General features: G+C 36.2%; 1 long non-coding RNA gene across 1 annotated transcript in view; it reads left to right on the plus strand.

The window, feature by feature from the left end:
- The first annotated feature begins 813 nt into the window (after positions 1 to 813).
- The window catches only part of LOC134652139 (uncharacterized), a 78,542-nt gene continuing 58,963 nt past the window's right edge, over positions 814 to 20,392 (plus strand). Inside the window, exon 1 of the long non-coding RNA XR_010097163.1 lies at positions 814 to 857. This is a non-coding gene — a long non-coding RNA (uncharacterized LOC134652139). The remainder of the gene's footprint in view (positions 858 to 20,392) is intronic.

Consider the following 20,392-nt stretch of genomic DNA (forward strand, 5'->3'; position numbering starts at 1 on the left):
AACTTCTAAAGTAAGAGAATGATAAAATAAAAAAAATATATGATGTCCATTACGATGCAAACTTCCACCGAAAATTGGTTTGAACGAGATCTAGTAAGTACTTTAAATTGAATACGTCATAAATCCCCTAAATACGGAACCCTTCATGGGCGAGTCCGACTCGCACTTGGCCGCTTTTTAATGTACAAGTATTTGACACTAAATGATATTGGGTTTCAGGTTGTCGTGACGATTTCACAGTGCATGAATATGTTATGTACTTATGTAAGTTCTTAAGAATTGGTTCAGTGTGTATAAGTTTTTTTTCATGTGTTTAGACCTAGCATAAAGTCGCATCCTTGTCCTTGACTTAAGTTCTTTTCAAAAAACAGAAAACAAAATATTCTAAAAGATACACACTGTAAACAGGTAATTCATTTATGCTTGCGTTCGCTAACGACAATATACTTGGTCAACCAGGTAGAAAAAGGCGGCAAATTTGAAAAATGTAGGCGCGAAGGGATATCGTCCCATAGAAAATTTGAATTTCGCGCCTTTTTTTACTGGCAAGATTTGGTTGACCAGCTATAAATATTTTCTTAAGTCACCTTTTACCTACGTTAGTTGTACCTACGTTTCAGTCTTGGTGAATCTTACAATTGGGTAGGTACTTTCCTCTACTTAAAATAAATTATTTCACACCCTGCACGAAATAAAGCACCAGTTAATTATTAGAAAAACATAGGTAGCAGTTATTTTTGACGACTGGTCTGGCCTAGTGGGTAGTGACCCTGCCTGTGAAGCCGCGGTCCTGGGTTCGAATCCCATTAAGGGCATTTATTTGTGTGATGAGCACAGATATTTGTTCCTGAGTCATGGTTGTTTTCTATGTATTTATGTATTTGTATAATTATATATATCGTTGTCTGAGTACCCACAACACAAGCTTTCTTGAGCTTACCGTGGGGCTTAGTCAATTTGTGTAAAAATGTCCTATATATATTTATTTATTTATTTTTAAATACTAATTTAATAAATTGAATTGATATATAAAAAGTAGGTGAGTTGACCGTGACGTTACTACACACGTTTTCATATGAGAAAATGGTTTTGACAGTTCTAAAAAAGAAGCTGATTTGACTAGTAGGAAAGTAGCCAATTAATTACTGTTCTGGAAGTTACGCCAAATCACATCCAGCCGTGACACTTCCAAAATTTAAAAATGGAACCCTAAAAACAAAATTGCTACGTATAAAGTGGTAACTCAATTACAGCGATGAACCGTTGTCGCTATAGGCGTTCGTTAGCCCGCGAGCATGCGCCATGACCCTAGGTCGATAATGAGACTCAGCATCACACATCCTTAGCTTAACGGTTACGTATTTACATATGTGCATATGTGTTGGGCGTGTGTGTGTGGGTCGGCATTTTTGTTTAACGGGTTGAATGCGTTCGGGATGGTTCGTGCGAAATTTAGAAGACAATTTAGATTTTGCAATTATTTTTGGAAGAATGTTATTTACTCATCATCATGTGCCATGTGTCATGTGCTTCGAAATAAAGATTTTTATTATTATCCCTTTATTTATTTTTCCTCTTACGTTAGGTTATTTATAATATGAATATAAAAGTAAAATATAAAAACACTTACAAAACAATAAAAAATACATATAAACACATTATAAAAAACCTAACCTAGGATGCCGCCGGCAGCGGGGCAGGGCCCAAGCTACCGGTGGTCAGGGCCGCAGAGAGAGGAACCGGCGGACTATCCGCGCCGTGTCCAAGATCACCGCCGACCGATGACCGTGAGGGCCTTGTAGAACCGCCCGTGTAGCACCTTACTCTCCCATGCCGCCTTGCGATCCGCAGTACTTAGTACCACAGGTTTGCGCCAGTTCTCGTTTGCCAAGGAGAGCGGCGTGAGGTTCCTGTCTACTGCCACCACATCACGATGCATCCCACACTCGTTGTTAAGGAAATAATTCCTGAGATTGTACACCTCGCGGTTGTGGAGATCCTTGGCGTTTAAGAAGCCTCGGCCTCCACATTTCCGTGGGATGTACAATCTCATAACCGACGAGCGTGGGTGTAGCATGCGATGTGCGGTGAGCAGTGATCGGACCCTCCGATCCAGGGCGTCCAGCTCGGTCTGAGTCCACCTTAGTATGCCAAAGGAGTATGTGAGTAGGGGCATTACCCAGGCGTTGAAGGCGCGCACTTTGTTGCCTCCTGACAAAAGACTGTTAAGGAATTTTGTGAGCCGACTGAAAAAGCGCTCCTTCACCGACCGTCTAATACCCTCGTCCTCAATACCCAACGATTGTGACATACCAAGGTATTTGTAGGTTTCTGATTCAGAGATAGATCTAAAAGACATTGTCTCAGAAGGTTGTAAATTTGTTGAATTTACAACCCTCCCCCGCTGTACATGCATAACCGCACATTTATCGACACCAAACTCCATGTTGATGGCACTACTGAAGACTTCGGTGGTGTTCAGTAGCTCCTTCAAGTCTTGGTTATTTGGTGCAAATATTATTATTATTCTTTTATTTATTTCTCTTCTTAGGTTGGTTTTTTACAATATGGATATAAAAATAAAATACAAAAACACTTACAAAAACAATACAAAATACTTATAAACATATTATAAAAAAAAAACCTAACCTAGGGTGCCGCCAGCAGCGGGGCAAGACCCAAGCTGCCGGTGGTCAGGGCTGCAGAGAGAGGAACCGGCGGACTATCCGCGCTGTGTCCAAGATCACCGCCTTCCGCCTTATTATTATTATTATTTATAGTCTCGTAGGTTTACCTGAGCTGGAGTGGAACACATAGGGACATATATTTTAGTTTTAGTTACAGTAATATTTTTTGGGAAACGGTTAAATATTTAGGAAAAAAAAATTTAGGATTTTTAATTACGTTGTAAACTTTTTTAAACATAATTGGTATAATTTAATCAATCAACATAATAACACCCTATTTTCAGACAATAATTTTATAAGATGCATCCAGCCAGCCTATTATGGATAGCTTTATCCATCTTTATCCACGTGATAAAATAACTGTCACTGTTTAACACCGTGGGAAAGAAAGTGACGGACACCGTTTTATCACGCTGTCACGTAGACAAGAACGACCATCATATCCGTACAGCGGTATATCTATTCCCTAGACCTGAGCACACTTCAAAACATTTATTATAAAATAATTTATCTAAAGTCTATTTTTTTATTCGGTAGACTGAAATGACAGTTAATAGTATGAACATGAAATGTCATTCCATACTATTAACTGTCATTTCAGTCTACCGAATAAAAAAATAGACTTTAATTAGGTCTAAAATTATAGTTCGGTACATTACAGTAAATGCATAAAGACGGCCATTCATCCTGAGTCCTGAAGCTTTATTAAATTATGACATTAAAGTACGAGTAGATTTAAACAAAAACTATAAGTAGATAACGAAAGTGTATATGAAAGTACCGTAACAGTAACCGAATAAGTGAATATGAAAGACAAAAACTAACGATGTTTGGGGGTAACTAGATACATATTTATATTTAGCCTTTAGTCGGACTACACATTTTCTTTTATTCATATTCATATATTTCTCTTTTTTTCCATTTTTGTGTGTCCGTTTGCCAGGTGGCAAAGGCCTCCTCCAATCTTCTCCATTCTCAAGTTATTCCTGCAACCTGTCTTATGTCGTCATCCCACCTTTTCTTTGGTTTAGTATCCTTTCTGTTTCCATCTCTTGGGTACCATTGCGTGACGAGTTTGCTCCATTTGTCTTTTCCCCTAACCATATGACCCGCCCATTTCCATTTTTGTCTTCTTATCTTTCTATTTATATCGTGAACTTTAGTCTTGTATCTGATGCTGCTATTTTTTACTTTATCTGTTCTCTAGATTCCTATCATACTTCTTTCCATCGCATGCTGGCATATGGAACTAGATACAAAAGGGGCCTTGTGTACATTGACATTTAGTTGGTGAAAGAAAATTTATGCGAGTTGAATATTTACTTGTGGAAGGGTTAAGTCGGACCACCGTTGTGGTATTTTCTTTGCCATGACACATGCTCGCATTACTTATATACCAAGTTATTTATTACTGTTTAGAAATTAAGATTGAATGTTTGATTTATGTTTTTTTTTTGTATATCGTAAGGCCCAAGATACACTTGTAAGTTTAGCTTACGTAAGTAGGGACACAGCTATACTACAGAATGACAGATTAATATCGTTATCTCATTCTAACAAAATAGCTTTGTCCATACTTGCGTAAGTAAAATTTAGAAGTGTATTTTGGGTCTAACGTAATAAGCAATAAGTAATACCTACAGTAGTTGGAATTGAAGTGCGTCAAACCTATTAGTACTTAATTAAACATTTACGATTTGTACACATTGTTTACTAAAACGGGACTTAATCGCGTATACCTACCTCTAATTCCTCTTCTTCAACCTAGCGTTTTTCCGCCAGCGTCCGCTTTCCTGGTCAGTCTTCTCCACTTTGCCCGGTCTTAGGCATCCTCAGGTGTGAGATTGTTCTCTTCCATATCCGTTATCACGACGTCCAGCCAGCGCTTATTTCCAGCCACCTCTAATTAAGTTTTTAAATTAGGAACCTCAGGAGCTTCGAAGACGCCATTGTCCCGTTGGTCTCGGGGAAGATCGACTGGCTAAAGTTGACATCAATCTACCCGCACTTGGTCTTCTTTATCAACTTGAAAACCTAAGTAGGTATACCTATGCGATGATTAAGTCCCGCTTTCGTACCTAAATAATAATCCCAATAATTTACTTAAAGAAGGTGTTTCTCTAGTGTAATTAGCAATATGGGATTTTTTTATTACATGCATGCTAAAGTGCATGCATTTTTAGATAAGTAGGTGACTTAAATTACCTGCATCATTTGAAAACAAGTGATATATTGACAATGAAATGACACTTAATAGTATATGACTTATAATTTATGATTACCGTAAAATGGGGTGAGTAGGGTCAAAACTGAAATTCAAACCTCGATAACATTTTATTTTTACATATGAAAACTGAATGGTGTATATAATAAGTGTTCCGGACGTTTGTATTTTAGTTTTTATTTTATTTTGGGTAGTTTCATTTCATAACTTTGACGATAAAGAGGAAAACCCACCTTACCCCGTAGTGCCTCGTATTTGGGGTGAGAGGGCTTTTCATACAAAGGTGATATTGGAAGATTGTTGGATCGATTTTTTTTTATTATGCGTATTACTATAGCTCCATTTTAAATTGGAATACATTATTTTTGTAGCAGTAGCCTTAAAATCCTTTCTCACCCCCCTCTCAAACCTTCTCTCCCCATTCATAACCCACCTCTCCCCGCGAAACCTACTCACCCCGTAACGGTATAAGACAAAAATGTGTCTAGTTATCAGTGACACGGATTCTCATTTTATCTTTAGCTTGAGAATGATAGAATCATTTACAAAACAATAGGTAGGTAATAAATAGAAATAAATTAATATTATATAAAACGAGAAATTTCCACGTCGCCATAACTCTCGCCGGTCTCACGTCGCAATATAATTAAAATCACGACTGTCCCGTGGTCCGCCCTGGAAGAAAGTGCCCCCTCCTCCCCACGAGGAGGCAAGGGGAGAGGGGGGCAAATGGGAGTCGGCGATTCACATTAATATTCTCCCACTTTTATCTCTATATGCAAACTCGCTCCAAGTTGGTCCGTTCATTGTGGCCGGCCTGATTCTTCCTAGATTTTCCGACAGAACTTCTCCCTTAGTGAATGATTGTGCTGTTTCAATGCGGACTTTTTGTATAGTTACTGAGTCTTTTCAAAATGTTGATAAGTTTCTTGGTTGGAAGGTTTTGTGGAATGGAAATAAAATGTTTGCTGGCTTGGGTAAAAAGTTATTTTTTCGAGACTATTATGTACTATATTTACTGACTAACAAACTTATGTTAAAGTTATTTTGCGAAAGAGTTATATTATAGGTACAAATAATATTAAATATCATTTATTTCTTTTTTAATCTGTACTGTTCTAATTTTGAGAAAAGGGTTCATTTTGTTTTATATGATATAGGTATGTAAAATATATTATGTGGCAAAGGTCAGAAAGGTGACAATGGATACCTATATTTATCATTTTTACATTATAAGGAAAGTCATTAGATAAAAAGAGAAAACGACCCTCTTAACAAAACGCCCTTTTGTCACCCTGATTACCTACTCACGGCAAATGAGATCGCACTCTCTAGAATTTATAATTACGTTTAGAATTTCCATCCGAAGACAAAAATAATTCCGTTAACTACGAAATCCCATTGGTCATCTCACACCAAGAGAGAGCGCGGCGTTCTAATTACAAATAATCAAGCGTTCTGATTGGCGCACCGGGTTCCCCCGTTCTGTTTGTTCTTGGGGAGGGCGTGGCCTCTCGCTCGCTCTTTTAATTAGTGTAAGGAGTAAATTGCTCGTGAAAGAGAGCGGCGCTAGTTTCGCGCAGCGCCACCTCTTATTGGATGTCGGAACTAGCGGGGGGGAGGTTGGGGGGATAGTGTTACGTAGTTAATGTAAGGAAAACACGTACGGCGAGCTTTGTAAGGGAAATGGCTCGGTTGACATTCCCCAAGTTGATGGGAGCGCTCGTAAGCCAAATCACTTGTAGGAATGCTGTGGCCTGGGGACAACAAGTTTTATTATGATAGGAAACGCTTTCCACATATTATATTAGTTGAAGGGATTACGAGGCTTTTGTTTTTATGTAGAAACTAGATGTACGGTAGTAAAAACGTTCACTTATAGGAGTTATAGGTACCAATAGTCCAACTTCCGTGGCCCCTCGGCTGGCAAAAAGAGCATGAAGGAAAATCTCATTTGAACTGTCATTTCCTTGTAATAATCTTGCTTCAGGGGATATTATTATGGTACTAGGATTGGAAACTAGTTACCTAATCCTATTTAAACGGGTGTATTTGATTTTTAATTAGTATTTATAAAAAATAAAAATTATGATCTAAAGAATGTAATTCTAGTTTTGCTTAGCGCCACTTGCACCATTACACTAACCCGAAGTTAACACGTTAAATCTGAAGTTACCATGGTTACCAGTACAATTTGACACTGGGTTAACGGTTTAACCGCTTAACCCCGGGTAGTGGGATGGTGCAAGTGGGCCTTAGATTTACCTCTTTAAATTTTTCATAATTATATCCATCTTGACCTTTTAGCTTCACCCATAAAAAATACAGATTTATTCTATGGCTGTTACTTTCATAGTTTAACTGTACTAAAGTCTTATTAATAAACAGAAAATACTTGAATAAGTATAAATAACGAAAAGATAGCCTTCTTGTTATAAATAATCCATAATATGCGAGATTTCGGTCTTCCCCTAATCTCTGAAATTTGTGAGCCGTGAAGTCTCGTCCTCTTGTATTCATAGACAAATGTACCTAATCTTTGTTTAGGTAAAGATTGTATAATACTTCTATTAAGTAACATTTTAAAAAATCTGCTTACGAGACGTATTTGCATGTTGGAAGTATTAAAGTATGTATCTACCCACAACGAAAAATGCCGCTGACACATATAGCTTTGTATTTTGGAGTAGGTAGGTACCTATAAAAAGCCAGATGACAAACGGGAGGACCTAATATTTTATTTATGGTAATTGTTTAGGTATAGGTTCTCATTAAATTTATGTTCCGACTTTTGACAGTAATACATATAAAACAATATTTAATCTCGAGAGTAAAGCAAAAACATAACTAAGAAAACCTCATTACAATACTAGAAGTCATGTTGTGATAATTTCAACAAAAGGGTAGCGGGAATTTAGATTGTAACATTTTTATTCTAAAAAAAATAGCTTCCGCAGTTCCGTTTTAATTAAAAAACACGAACGTTCCAATCTCCAAATCGCTTAGTTAAAAATCTCATTTACGCGAGCACGTCTCAAACTAAAAACCCATCCAATTTCCTCGTTTCATTATTCAAGCTAAATTCAATTTAAATTAGACACAAGCCGAAACTCTAAGTGTATCATCGCCTTCTTTTTATTGCACCCATCCGCCCCCGCCTCCCCAACAACGCAGCATTTCCAAGCCATTTAATATTAATGTGTATTTTCGTGGAGAAATTCGTATAAAGCTTCCAGACTGCGATACAGTGCTGGGAGGAAGTCGGGCGAGAATGGACAACAGGTTTAAATTTTAATTGTGCAAGACTCTTTAAAACGTGGGCTGTGGGAATAATAATGGCATTAAATTGAAATGCATACTCAAACAGCACTAGATGCTTTTGCTGCCCTGAAGTAACAAAGAAATACTTTTATTTAGAAAGTATGACTTTTACAGAACAAGCATTATTTAAACACCTTTGTTTATTTTTACATCTTTTTTACTTAAACCTGCTTAAACACAGTTTGGAAATAAATGTGAGTGCGAAAATGTAAGTACACAAAGAGAATAAACTAACGATCTTCTGAAAAACTGTACCGGAAACTTTATTCCATATTTATCAAAACCACAGATGTCCCAAGTGAAATTTGCCTTTCAAAAGTTCCAGTCTTTAACTACTCCTACTATAGGTATTCTTTATAAAAACAATGTGTTATTTTTATTCAGTCATACATTAGTGCCAATTCTCACTAACCTCCTCTATGCAGAGACTAGCCGGCCTTACGTTGGATTTATTACTCCTAGTTAGAAGCACTTCTGAAGGCCAAAAGTAGTTCGAAACAGCCATTTCCAATACATAGAGCCCCGAGACAGATTCCAAATACATTAAACACTGACGCCCGAAGGGGTGAAACTATTAAAAATTCCACAAGAGAGTATTGAGGTGTATTTTTCGAGATCCTAGTGTGGCCCCACTCGCCTGAGTGCATGATGCGAATATTAGCGAATTTCGAGAACTTTATACCATTTTTATAGTGAACCGTGAATTGCTCATATTTAGTTCTCAGCATCGTTTTAGATATGTGTACAAGTAATATAACATAGTATGGGTGAAATATAAAACATGTAGGTACCTAGGCTAGGCATAACGTCTTTTCAAGACAGTAATTTTTCCACTTTCAAATTTGTTCTAAGCTTAATAGCATCGTTCGCAGACGTTTCTGCTTGTTAAAAATTAAAATAATGCATTGATAAGTATTTTTTAGAAATATAATTTTCATTCGTAATTCAATCTTTGGTACGACGAATTGTACCTAATGTTTTAAGGACTTTGGAAACAGAAAGGTGATTAGGTTTTAATGTAATCATTTATTGGACTTATATGGACATTTTATTTATTTTAATTGTAGTTAGTTTTAGTTTTATATTTATTGGACTTAAACTTCTTATAATAAGTAAAAGCAAGCATATATGCCTGTGACGAGATACATGTAATGTACCAGTCAACTAAATAGTAATATAAAGATTTCATTTACCTTTTATTGATCAAAACAATGAGAGTACCTGTGTATTTTTCACTTTCAAGCCCCAATAAGCCCTGAACAAAAAATGCATTAACAGAAGCTATCTACGGAGGGCGACAGCGCGTAATTCCTATTTTACAAATGGTGCACAATTTATACGACATCCCAGTGATTATTCGTGGCCCACCATAAATTACCTGAGCGGCCGAGAGGGTTTTGTCTCTGGATTTATAACTGTAATTCCGTAATTGTGAGTTCTAAAAGATTGTCGAATAATTAAAGTGAATTTATTAAAGGAATATGGATATATCCTTACAGAACTGCTGTATTCAAATTTTACGCATAAGTACAGTCAGCAAGACGGCAACAGACGTTGCAACAAACGGAAAAGGCAGAAAACTACGAAAACAACACGATGAACGACTGGTGATTGACAAAACAAAATTCTCTCCAATTGGAGAATAGTGGAAAGTAAATAAGAGGATAATAGTAACAAATTCATATAATCAAATAGGCTACAAAATAAATACAACAATTTATAAAGACAAATTTAGGTATAGTGCGCAAACAAAACTTTGTCCTGGCTCACATTATTTGACTGAATATTTCGATGGGTCCGTTTAGACAATTTTTTCACCCCAGTTACTAAATGCAGGTGTAACAGTTTAGCTGTTGTTTAGTGTTCTAGGCAGTAAAACAACTAGTACATAATAAAAAAACTATATTAAAAACAAAGAAAAACGATTTTGTAAAAATAACTAAAGTTGAGGGTAGGTAGATTAGTAGATCTCAGAGGTGGTTCTTTATACAATTTAAAGCGAGCCCGTATTCACTTGCACGCACTTATGAACGAGTGCCACTTCCCTGCTGTGCGCTTGGTGCTGCGGTGGTTGCGCATGTAAGTGGTGGTGACGTCACGGCCTTGAGGTCTTCACGGGTCAGCAGGGCAGCAGGTGGACTCCGGAGCCAGTGTTGGTAGTGTAGGTGGTAGGAACCCTGGAATTTATCATTATTGGACATTTAGTAAAATGTCCGATTTTGCGTTACTGCCTGCAACATTTCGCCGCGTGAAGGAATAGCGCAAGATGAAAGTGCAGAAAGCAGGAAGGCAAGCTCAAAGCATTAAATAGTGATCAGTGATGTGGTAGAAACATACAAAATCAACTCAGTACTATGGAGTAAGTACTTATGCAGTGAAAACTATTAAATTCAAAACATGTAAAGTGGAATTTATATTGAAAAACAATAATGTTAACCTATAGCAATTAAGTTTTACTCTAGTTGTATTTAATCTACACATTCATTTGGAAATTGCAAATCATGATTTCACTTTTTAGGCAAGAGGGTAGAAATTCATTACGTTACAAGGAACAAAGGAAACCAATTGTACAGAATTACTGCGGCGAAGCGTAGTAAAAGGATCTTAACTACAAATTAATCTAAGCACACACCTTATTAGGAAGAAATAACTATCTAATGATATAATTAGCACAAAGTAGCTATAAAATATAATTTTGCAACACTCACCCGAGCGGGGGAAAACACTAACGCACAAAATAAATTTAGAACATGATAGTTTCTGATGCAATTAATTAATTTTCCGACGGCACATTTTGGAAAGGTTGCACGAGAGCATTATTAAAAATTTAGCTGGAGCGAACACATCGCGCCGCCGCGGAAGTCCAAATGGCCGAGCTCCATGCACGGACACCCCTCGCGCCCCGCGATGTCGATACACACGTCACATACGTGTTTCGCGCTGGATAAGCGCCTACATCACCACACGAGCAAATATTACTATAGAATTATTTATTTAGTTAGGCACTTATATTTTAGTTTTACCTAATATAATTTATTTAGTTTTAAGATTATTCTTAGTGTATTTTTATGACAAAATTGATCATTCAAGGAGCGTCAAGACGCTAACGTTACATACCCCCCTTGTTTGGGAAGGGTTTTACCTAGGTAAAATCCTCTATCGCTATACTGACTCATTAGCTACCCGCCCTGAGCACTAATTTGCCACATTCTTCACACATTTGTACCAATCTGTCATTCTTCGTCTTTTATAACGCCGTTGCATATTATAGTATGCTTCCAGCCTCTTTCATACAGAGTAATTGTATTTTTTTACTTTTACTCGCTGATAGCCAACAATAGATGTTAAAATATTTAGCGGTCTCAATCTTTTATATCTTTGCGGACCTATTTGGAGTATTAATTCTTAGAGAAAAAAAAATATATATATTTAATAGTACAAGAAAATCAGTAGGTAGATACTGTATTTCTTTTAATACCAAGAGATTATAGTAATGAACCTGGTAGAGGTTTCAACACTGTACCCTTAGTTAGTTAAAAAAATTATATATTTAATAGTACAAGAAAATCAGTAGGTAGATACTGTATTTGTTTTAATACCAAGAGATTATAGTAATGAACCTGGTAGAGGTTTCACCACTGTACCATTAGTTAGTTAAAAAATTTATATATTTAATAGTACAAGAAAATCAGTAGGTAGATACTGTATTTCTTTTAATACCAAGAGATTATAGTAATGAACCTGGTAGAGGTTTCAACACTGTACCCTTAATGTATTCGTAAAAAAAAGAATAGTTTTAATAGGAACGCGTGATACTAGAATGAGGCCGACGCAGTCGTTTTTTTTGAATAGAATATTTACCCGTAGAACTAGAACAAATCAATTTAAGGCTCTAGGACCTATAGTTAGTAAGTTTTAAGTCTTTGATGTGCCAAACACTCCTGGCACCAACTTCGTACTTCGTACTCTAACTCTGCCTTTTGCAATGAGAGATATTTAATTTGGTAAGACATGTTTAGTCCGTAGGTGCGTGTTGCAATATACAAATTACAATTAAAAATAATAGCAGAAAATTATTTCCCAGAAGAACACAGAAATAGAAAGAAGCAGAAAGTAGTAGAAATCACTTAAAAACTAGCTAGTTAACAATGATCAGCAAAATGTGGGTAGAAGAAGAAAATTTCAAAAGTAGTAAGTAGCCAATATGTAAAAATATCATTAAGGTTTATAAACACGATTTTGATGATCACTAGGAAAGACTTATAGCTAAAAGAAACAACCAACACCAAAGATTACTAGATAATACTACAGCAAGCACAAGTGAATACGGCTCGAAACCTATTATTGGGCGCCAATGTGACAGTTTAGCTGTTGTTTAGTGTTCTAGGCAGTAAAACAACTAGTACATAATAAAAAAACTATATTAAAAACAAAGAAAAACGATTTTGTAAAAATAACTAAAGTTGAGGGTAGGTAGATTAGTAGATCTCAGAGGTGGTTCTTTATACAATTTAAAGCGAGCCCGTATTCACTTGCACGCACTTATGAACGAGTGCCACTTCCCTGCTGTGCGCTTGGTGCTGCGGTGGTTGCGCATGTAAGTGGTGGTGACGTCACGGCCTTGAGGTCTTCACGGGTCAGCAGGGCAGCAGGTGGACTCCGGAGCCAGTGTTGGTAGTGTAGGTGGTAGGAACCCTGGAATTTATCATTATTGGACATTTAGTAAAATGTCCGATTTTGCGTTACTGCCTGCAACATTTCGCCGCGTGAAGGAATAGCGCAAGATGAAAGTGCAGAAAGCAGGAAGGCAAGCTCAAAGCATTAAATAGTGATCAGTGATGTGGTAGAAACATACAAAATCAACTCAGTACTATGGAGTAAGTACTTATGCAGTGAAAACTATTAAATTCAAAACATGTAAAGTGGAATTTATATTGAAAAACAATAATGTTAACCTATAGCAATTAAGTTTTACTCTAGTTGTATTTAATCTACACATTCATTTGGAAATTGCAAATCATGATTTCACTTTTTAGGCAAGAGGGTAGAAATTCATTACGTTACAAGGAACAAAGGAAACCAATTGTACAGAATTACTGCGGCGAAGCGTAGTAAAAGGATCTTAACTACAAATTAATCTAAGCACACACCTTATTAGGAAGAAATAACTATCTAATGATATAATTAGCACAAAGTAGCTATAAAATATAATTTTGCAACACTCACCCGAGCGGGGGAAAACACTAACGCACAAAATAAATTTAGAACATGATAGTTTCTGATGCAATTAATTAATTTTCCGACGGCACATTTTGGAAAGGTTGCACGAGAGCATTATTAAAAATTTAGCTGGAGCGAACACATCGCGCCGCCGCGGAAGTCCAAATGGCCGAGCTCCATGCACGGACACCCCTCGCGCCCCGCGATGTCGATACACACGTCACATACGTGTTTCGCGCTGGATAAGCGCCTACATCACCACACGAGCAAATATTACTATAGAATTATTTATTTAGTTAGGCACTTATATTTTAGTTTTACCTAATATAATTTATTTAGTTTTAAGATTATTCTTAGTGTATTTTTATGACAAAATTGATCATTCAAGGAGCGTCAAGACGCTAACGTTACACAGGCAATAAAAAAGCTAACGGTTGTTTAATTATTTAAACTTTAACAAATTACGCATAGCAGTTGTCAGCCAACATGTGGGAATTTTAGTGGCGACATCAATACATTTTATTGTTTCCTGTTTAGAGGCAATGAAATATTGATATCGATTGCTTACTTAGTAGACCTGAATGTTTTTAATACATATTGAACTTTACTGAAAAGAGTATAACGTTCACTCTCCAATTAAGCTGACAAGAGAGATAAGAGCTTGAAGGAGCTATATTACCAAACCTACGCAATGACAGACGATCATGTTTAGTAAAGGAGAAGTGGCCAATTCACGTGTAGGTACATAGATAGCTTCCTTGTTCATAACTCAATTGCACGGAGCCGGCTTTCTCTTATGAGGAATAATGCCTGGACCTTTATGAAAGTATTCGTGAATGGAATTTCTAAATAAGTTTTCATTATTTATTTGATTGAATTTGATTCACTTTGAAATAAAAAGTACTCTATGCCCTTATCCAAAAAAAACAATATATACCTGGTCTACCTACTAAGTAAGTGAGACTGATATAAGTATGACAATCAGAAAATCTTTCTAATATCATTCATAAATAGAGTCCTGAGAATTTGCATCAAATTACTTCGCCACTCTTGTGGACAAAGGGCTACTTTCTTATCAGTTTGTAACAAGTAAGAGAGCTTTTACGAGCGAGGTGTGATGAAAAATATTTTGATACTGTTATGCTAACATTTATTTCAGTGTAACGTCTATCTAAAAACTAAACTCCTGTCGATGAAAACTAAACGCTAATACTGATAGCATCGCGAGTTTAAATACGAGTCGTGCCATCCACGGTACACCGCGCAACTAATTTATAGCGGAACGTGTTAATTGCCATAATGAATAGCCGGTATTACGTGACGATGGTCCTTCAATGTTCCCATTCCTTACATAGTCGAACGCGTCTGAGACCAGTATATGTACATCATATGTGATTATACTTTGCTATTAAGGATCTAGGGGCCATAGTTACTCTGGGTGCCCGAATGTTCAATTTTGTATGAATTTGAAATAGGTCTTATCTTTATCTATTTGTTTATGTTAACGCTTATGTTAATTAGAGGATGTGTGCTTCAATGAACGGGTGTGTGGGTGGGTTTTTGAGTGGTTTTATAATTTTGAATTTGGTATAATGTCGAAGTTAATATAAAACGGTTGAATTATTATTTATCAAATAATTGCTAATTTTCATCATAGTCTCAGATTTGTTTTCAATAAATAAAAAACAATAATTCGTGTATTCGTACATACATAATTAAATACGAGTAGCTATGGCTTAAAGACTATTTTAATTCCTAATCAATGAATGCATAAGTAGAATACCAAATACACTAATACACCAAATACAATAAATAAAAGTATAGATAGTCCTGAATCATGGCAAAATACTTACGGCGCGATTCGGGAAATGAATTAGAGCTTTACTAGATATGAAATAGTAAAGATATGTGACGTTCCACGGCAAAAGGTACCATTGCCCCGGCTGAATATTGGAGCGGCGTTAATAATAGCTTAAGCGCCAGCCACCATAAGGTACCTTTTTCCGTGGAACGTCACATATCTTTACTATTTCATATCTAGTGAACCTCGAATTCATTTCCCGAATCGCGCCGTTAGTTTAATACTGTCTTGCTTGACTACGTACCGGTATTATAAATAGCAAGACGATTGCATAAATAGGTAAATTGATAAACTTTTATCTCCCATTGTGATCTTTAGTGTCATTATCTCAGATTCTGCAGTTCATTACACAAACATCTTAACAAGCAAACGTTCCAAAAATATATATACCTCTAAGACACTGACAATAAGGTCGTGTAAATATATTTTTGGAATATTGGCTTGTAAAAATGTTTGTAAACTCGCTGAGTTTCTTCCACCATGTCCTGACGCCCCATAGGTACATTATGGGGCTCAAAGGTAACGCTCGAAATTGATGTCTAAGGTAGCCGCAGCAAAAGTCTTCCAAGTTCTGCCATTGGCAATTAATTCTAAAGGTCACTTAAGTAAAAACTATCTATTATAGACAAGCGCATTGCCACGTGTGCCACCGTTCTCATGGCTAATGAGTGGGGTGCATCTGATTACTAAAAGCTAATTGCCGTGTAATAGCCGCTTAGCCAACGAGTCAGATAAACATCGATGTAATGCAGTCGTTTACAGCTTTTGGAAAATGATACTTTACATCTATGCAAATAAAAGTACGTAGGTTTGTTAAGCACCAAAGGTTGTGTTATTTTTTGGGGGTCCCGTTGTTTCCCACAAAGTTTTAAGTCATTAATGTATTGTTAGTCATATTATCATCAGTCATAAAACTGAAACCGTTAACTTTCAGGATTTTCGTCAGGTTATCCTATAGATGGGCTAGGTTAGGTTAGGTTTGTTTTATGGCAATCCTGAAAAGTGACGCGTTTCTGAACCAAATTAATTATGACTAACGAAAATTCGGGCAAACAATACATTATGGCTTATAACTATTTGGGAAACAATAGAGACCCGTTATTTTTTATAGGACAAAAATCATTGCAGTGTACTAAATTGTGACGGTGCTCTATACAAGTCTTTTGAACTTGCAAAACTAGATATATGCACAGTCAGCATCAAAAGTAGCGGATCAGACTACGCGTCAAAAGTATTACCATTCTCGCTTAACAAAAAGATAATATAGTGTGTTACCAGCATGCGGGCATTTATTAAAACTGATAATAATATGATCCATTAACAATAGATTGCGTGTATGTATCTATATATAGAACAATTATGTTGTAACATAAACTTTTGAACACGAACTGTAGACAGATCTCTATTTGGAAGTGTTCGAGGGTGGCATATACATACCTATATGTACTTTTGGTGCGTTGTTTTACCCGCTAGTATTGTTCCCTGTTTGTACCTGCGCTCTACAACAAATAAACTCGAAACGATTGGCGATTTTTGGCTAGCCCCAATGTCCTGTCTGGGCTAGAATATCGGTGTCAGTATCTGAATTTCTGTCTCTTTTTAGCTGCGTATCTTTGAATATGATGAAGCATTCAAAGCGTTTTCGCCGGATTTTCCACAATTTTCACTTCGCAGGACTTTTGCCACATGATCTATTTTAAAACTCTGTGACTGCTTATTGTAACTTTAAACTTGATTTGACATATTTACTGGCTCCTGTCAGAAGCTTTTTACGATCGATGATCTAATCATTATTCGCGTTGCAGATAATTTGGCTGTGACAGACAGATGATTTACTAACAGCACGGTAAAAATAAAGAATGACAAAATATCATGAATATTAAGTATTCGGTTAATGAAATATCGCCATGCGTAGCTTTGGCGCGGATGTGACAGTTCTGGATATGGCAAGAGAACTACTACGCTCGAAGGAAGCTGTCACATTAAGCTCCAGTCGTAGATCAAAAGCGAACGCGCCTAACAATAAGTAGGTACTATACCAGCTTTAACTGAACTTAATATTATAGGAGGTTCCTTTTGTTCGAAAATGTTACTTAGTCTGTAAAGTATATTTGCCGTAGTCGGGTAAAAAGTCATTTAGAAAAAAAAAAACATTTACTTACTAAGGTAATTTTCCAGGGATTTTATTTAAAATTTCTACGTAATACGTCGTATTACTTTAAACATTCCTTAGTTGCATCAGTCAAGGTATTGTAATTGTTTTTATATGAGGACAAATTAAAAATTATTGTAAAGTTGATATTTTTTTTATACATTATGCACCTTATTCTCACCATCTATTTTCATCATCTAAGGTAAAGTAAACTGACAATTTGTTAGCCCAATTCTGTATTGTACTCATTAGAGTACTAATATGTACTTGCTAAAACAGTTGAAACAAAATGTATAAGACTTTTTTCAATCGTGATTCCAGTAACTGTATCCGCGTCGCCGTATTAATATTGATAAAACTGCTCAGTTTTTATTTGAAAATAAAGGATTAATCGTTGACAGGAAGACCCGGTTCGCATAAATATCTCATTAGGCCAAGATTTATAACTCAAACAGTCACGAAACTGAAAAAAAGTTTGAAAGCAAACGTTTTGATAATTACTTGTCAACATGCGATTGCCTATTCGTGGCTAACTGGTGAATGGTTCATTTTTACTTTTTTATTTTTATGCAATTTGTAATCTTTTGATGACACCTAAATTAGAGAGCTCGCACGAAGCTTGTTATTCAGTGAAGGGTTAGTAAATAAAGCTTTCTGTGTAATTTCATTCTTTATTTATTAGTTGTTAGTTTCTTTTATTACGAGTAATTTACTTTTATTAAATCCATTCCATTATAAGAAAACTCTTAATATTTACAAAAAAAAAAAAAACACATTTTTCATGAAATATTAATTTGTTTAAAATAACAACATACTTACCTACACAGAGAATAATTATTTTTTTTAAAACAGAACGTCTTATGTGTTATTGTTATTCAATCGTACTAAGTTGATATTTTGTCTTACAAAGTATTAGGTTACGATAATCTACCAAACATATTACCAAAATTAAGTTATATTAATGAAACTCCATGAAAACATAATATCGATAAAATGCAAATAAAACATCGTCGTAAAAGCATTTTTATTATATCACCCTCACTAATTTTCGACGCAATTGCGAATGTTAGTTGGCAAAGTGATCGAGTCAAATCAGGTTTCGAATACCTACAAGGGCCAGAAAGGCAGCTGGCCACTAAGGTACGAGACCAATAAAAAAGCTATTAAAATCCGGCTTGATTACGAAGATAAGCAAATACTTGGTGCAGGCAAGGTGACGCTCCATAAGCATGAAAGTCCAAAGCGTCGCTAAATGTTCCAATAACTTATCGACAGCTCTGTCCCGGTTCATTTACATTAAACAAATTGTTAATTTTTCGATAACATCATCCGGAACAGATGGTCAAAGTCATGACAACTACGTTTCATTCAAATTTAAGTCTTAAGTTGTTGAAGTTATGGTTTGTTTTGGGACGGGGTGCATGGAGTGTTTTCAAACTTTTTTTTTTAATTTTGGTGGTAATTGTGGAAGGTAAGCGTGGCATGTGCCGCGGTTATGGGACAGGTTGACCACATGTGGCGCAGTCTGTCGGATATTTTATCCAATTTATTGGATTATGATTTGACGCATTAATCGATTCGAGGCCGTCGTAGTTTTAACGAATTTACAGAAGCCATTGCTGTCAATTGGAATTTTAATTATCTTATTTGAATGGGAATGTTCAAATAATAAATAAATATATACATATTTACAAACATGAACGCTGAAAACAATACACTCTTTTTGTTTGGGCAGTTGTGTAAAAATTAAAGGTTTCGGATATAGAGTATACTCGTGTGTCTACTACCTACATTAGTTCCTAACTGTTATTATCAATTATTAGTGCCTAATAAAATAATATCACACCATTTAGAACATTTTATGTATCTAATAGTAGCTTTAGGTCGTAAGGTCCAAGCTCTCAATACAATAATACCTATGGCGGCTGTGTATTTTATTCCTAAACTGTTCTATAAAACCTGTTATTTACCTGCAATATATTAACAAAGGACTTTCGTTTTTCTCATTTTAAGCGTTGAACGACATGTAATAGTTATCGTTAATGCAGCGCCCACGTACTAAGTGCCAGCTAAATGGTCCTCAGGTCTCTAGTTAGTTGTTGCAAACTTCTAAAATATGAAAATGAGCACCCATAAACAATGTCCACGTGACCTCCTCAACTAAAGTGCGACATTTATTCACATAAGCCATTACCGCGCAACTAAAAGTGCCATTAACATAAAAGAAGAAAAGAGAAACTACTTTCAAACTCAATATCAGAATCTTTTGTGTAGCAAATCTACTCTCAAAGCCCCGGTTCGCGGCCATCCGTTAACACATTGATTATACATCAAGGAAAATAAAAAGGAAATAGCGCCAGGAAAAAACCCGCCCAACGTAACCATTTCAATCAGACAAAACGTTTTGCGTTTTTATGGTGGCACGGCATCGGCGACTATCTCGTTCCGAAACAGATTATTTCTCATTTGATTTATGGCGGCTGAATCTTCCAACGATATTATGTTTTGGTCATCCATTCGATTCCGATTTGAATGCTGAGCGCCGAATGGGGTGGTATGAGACAGGGTGGCTCTCGTACTATATTAATCTCAAATCCATTTGTAGTAATCTGCATTCGATAATGGCGGTTCGCGGAGACGATTTAAGGTTTATTTTACCGTTTTACGAGCAGAGTTAGGACGGTTTAGAGATCGCTAACCGATAGAGGTGAGAGATGAAACAGTAGCGTCGCATTCATTTCGCGGTTGTAGAGCTCTATCCCTCTCGCACGCCCTACGACTGCGGCCCTAGTATCAGATTTGGGTTTTACCGTTTTATGGCTTATTCTTTTTAGATTTCAGCGAAGGCATATTATTTCGATTTTAATACGAGGCATAAATAACCTCGCAACGGGCCGTGACGTAAGGAATGGTGCGTTTAAGGAAAT

The sequence above is a fragment of the Cydia amplana genome, chromosome 11 (assembly GCF_948474715.1).
Source record: "Cydia amplana chromosome 11, ilCydAmpl1.1, whole genome shotgun sequence".
NCBI lineage: Eukaryota > Metazoa > Arthropoda > Insecta > Lepidoptera > Tortricidae > Cydia > Cydia amplana.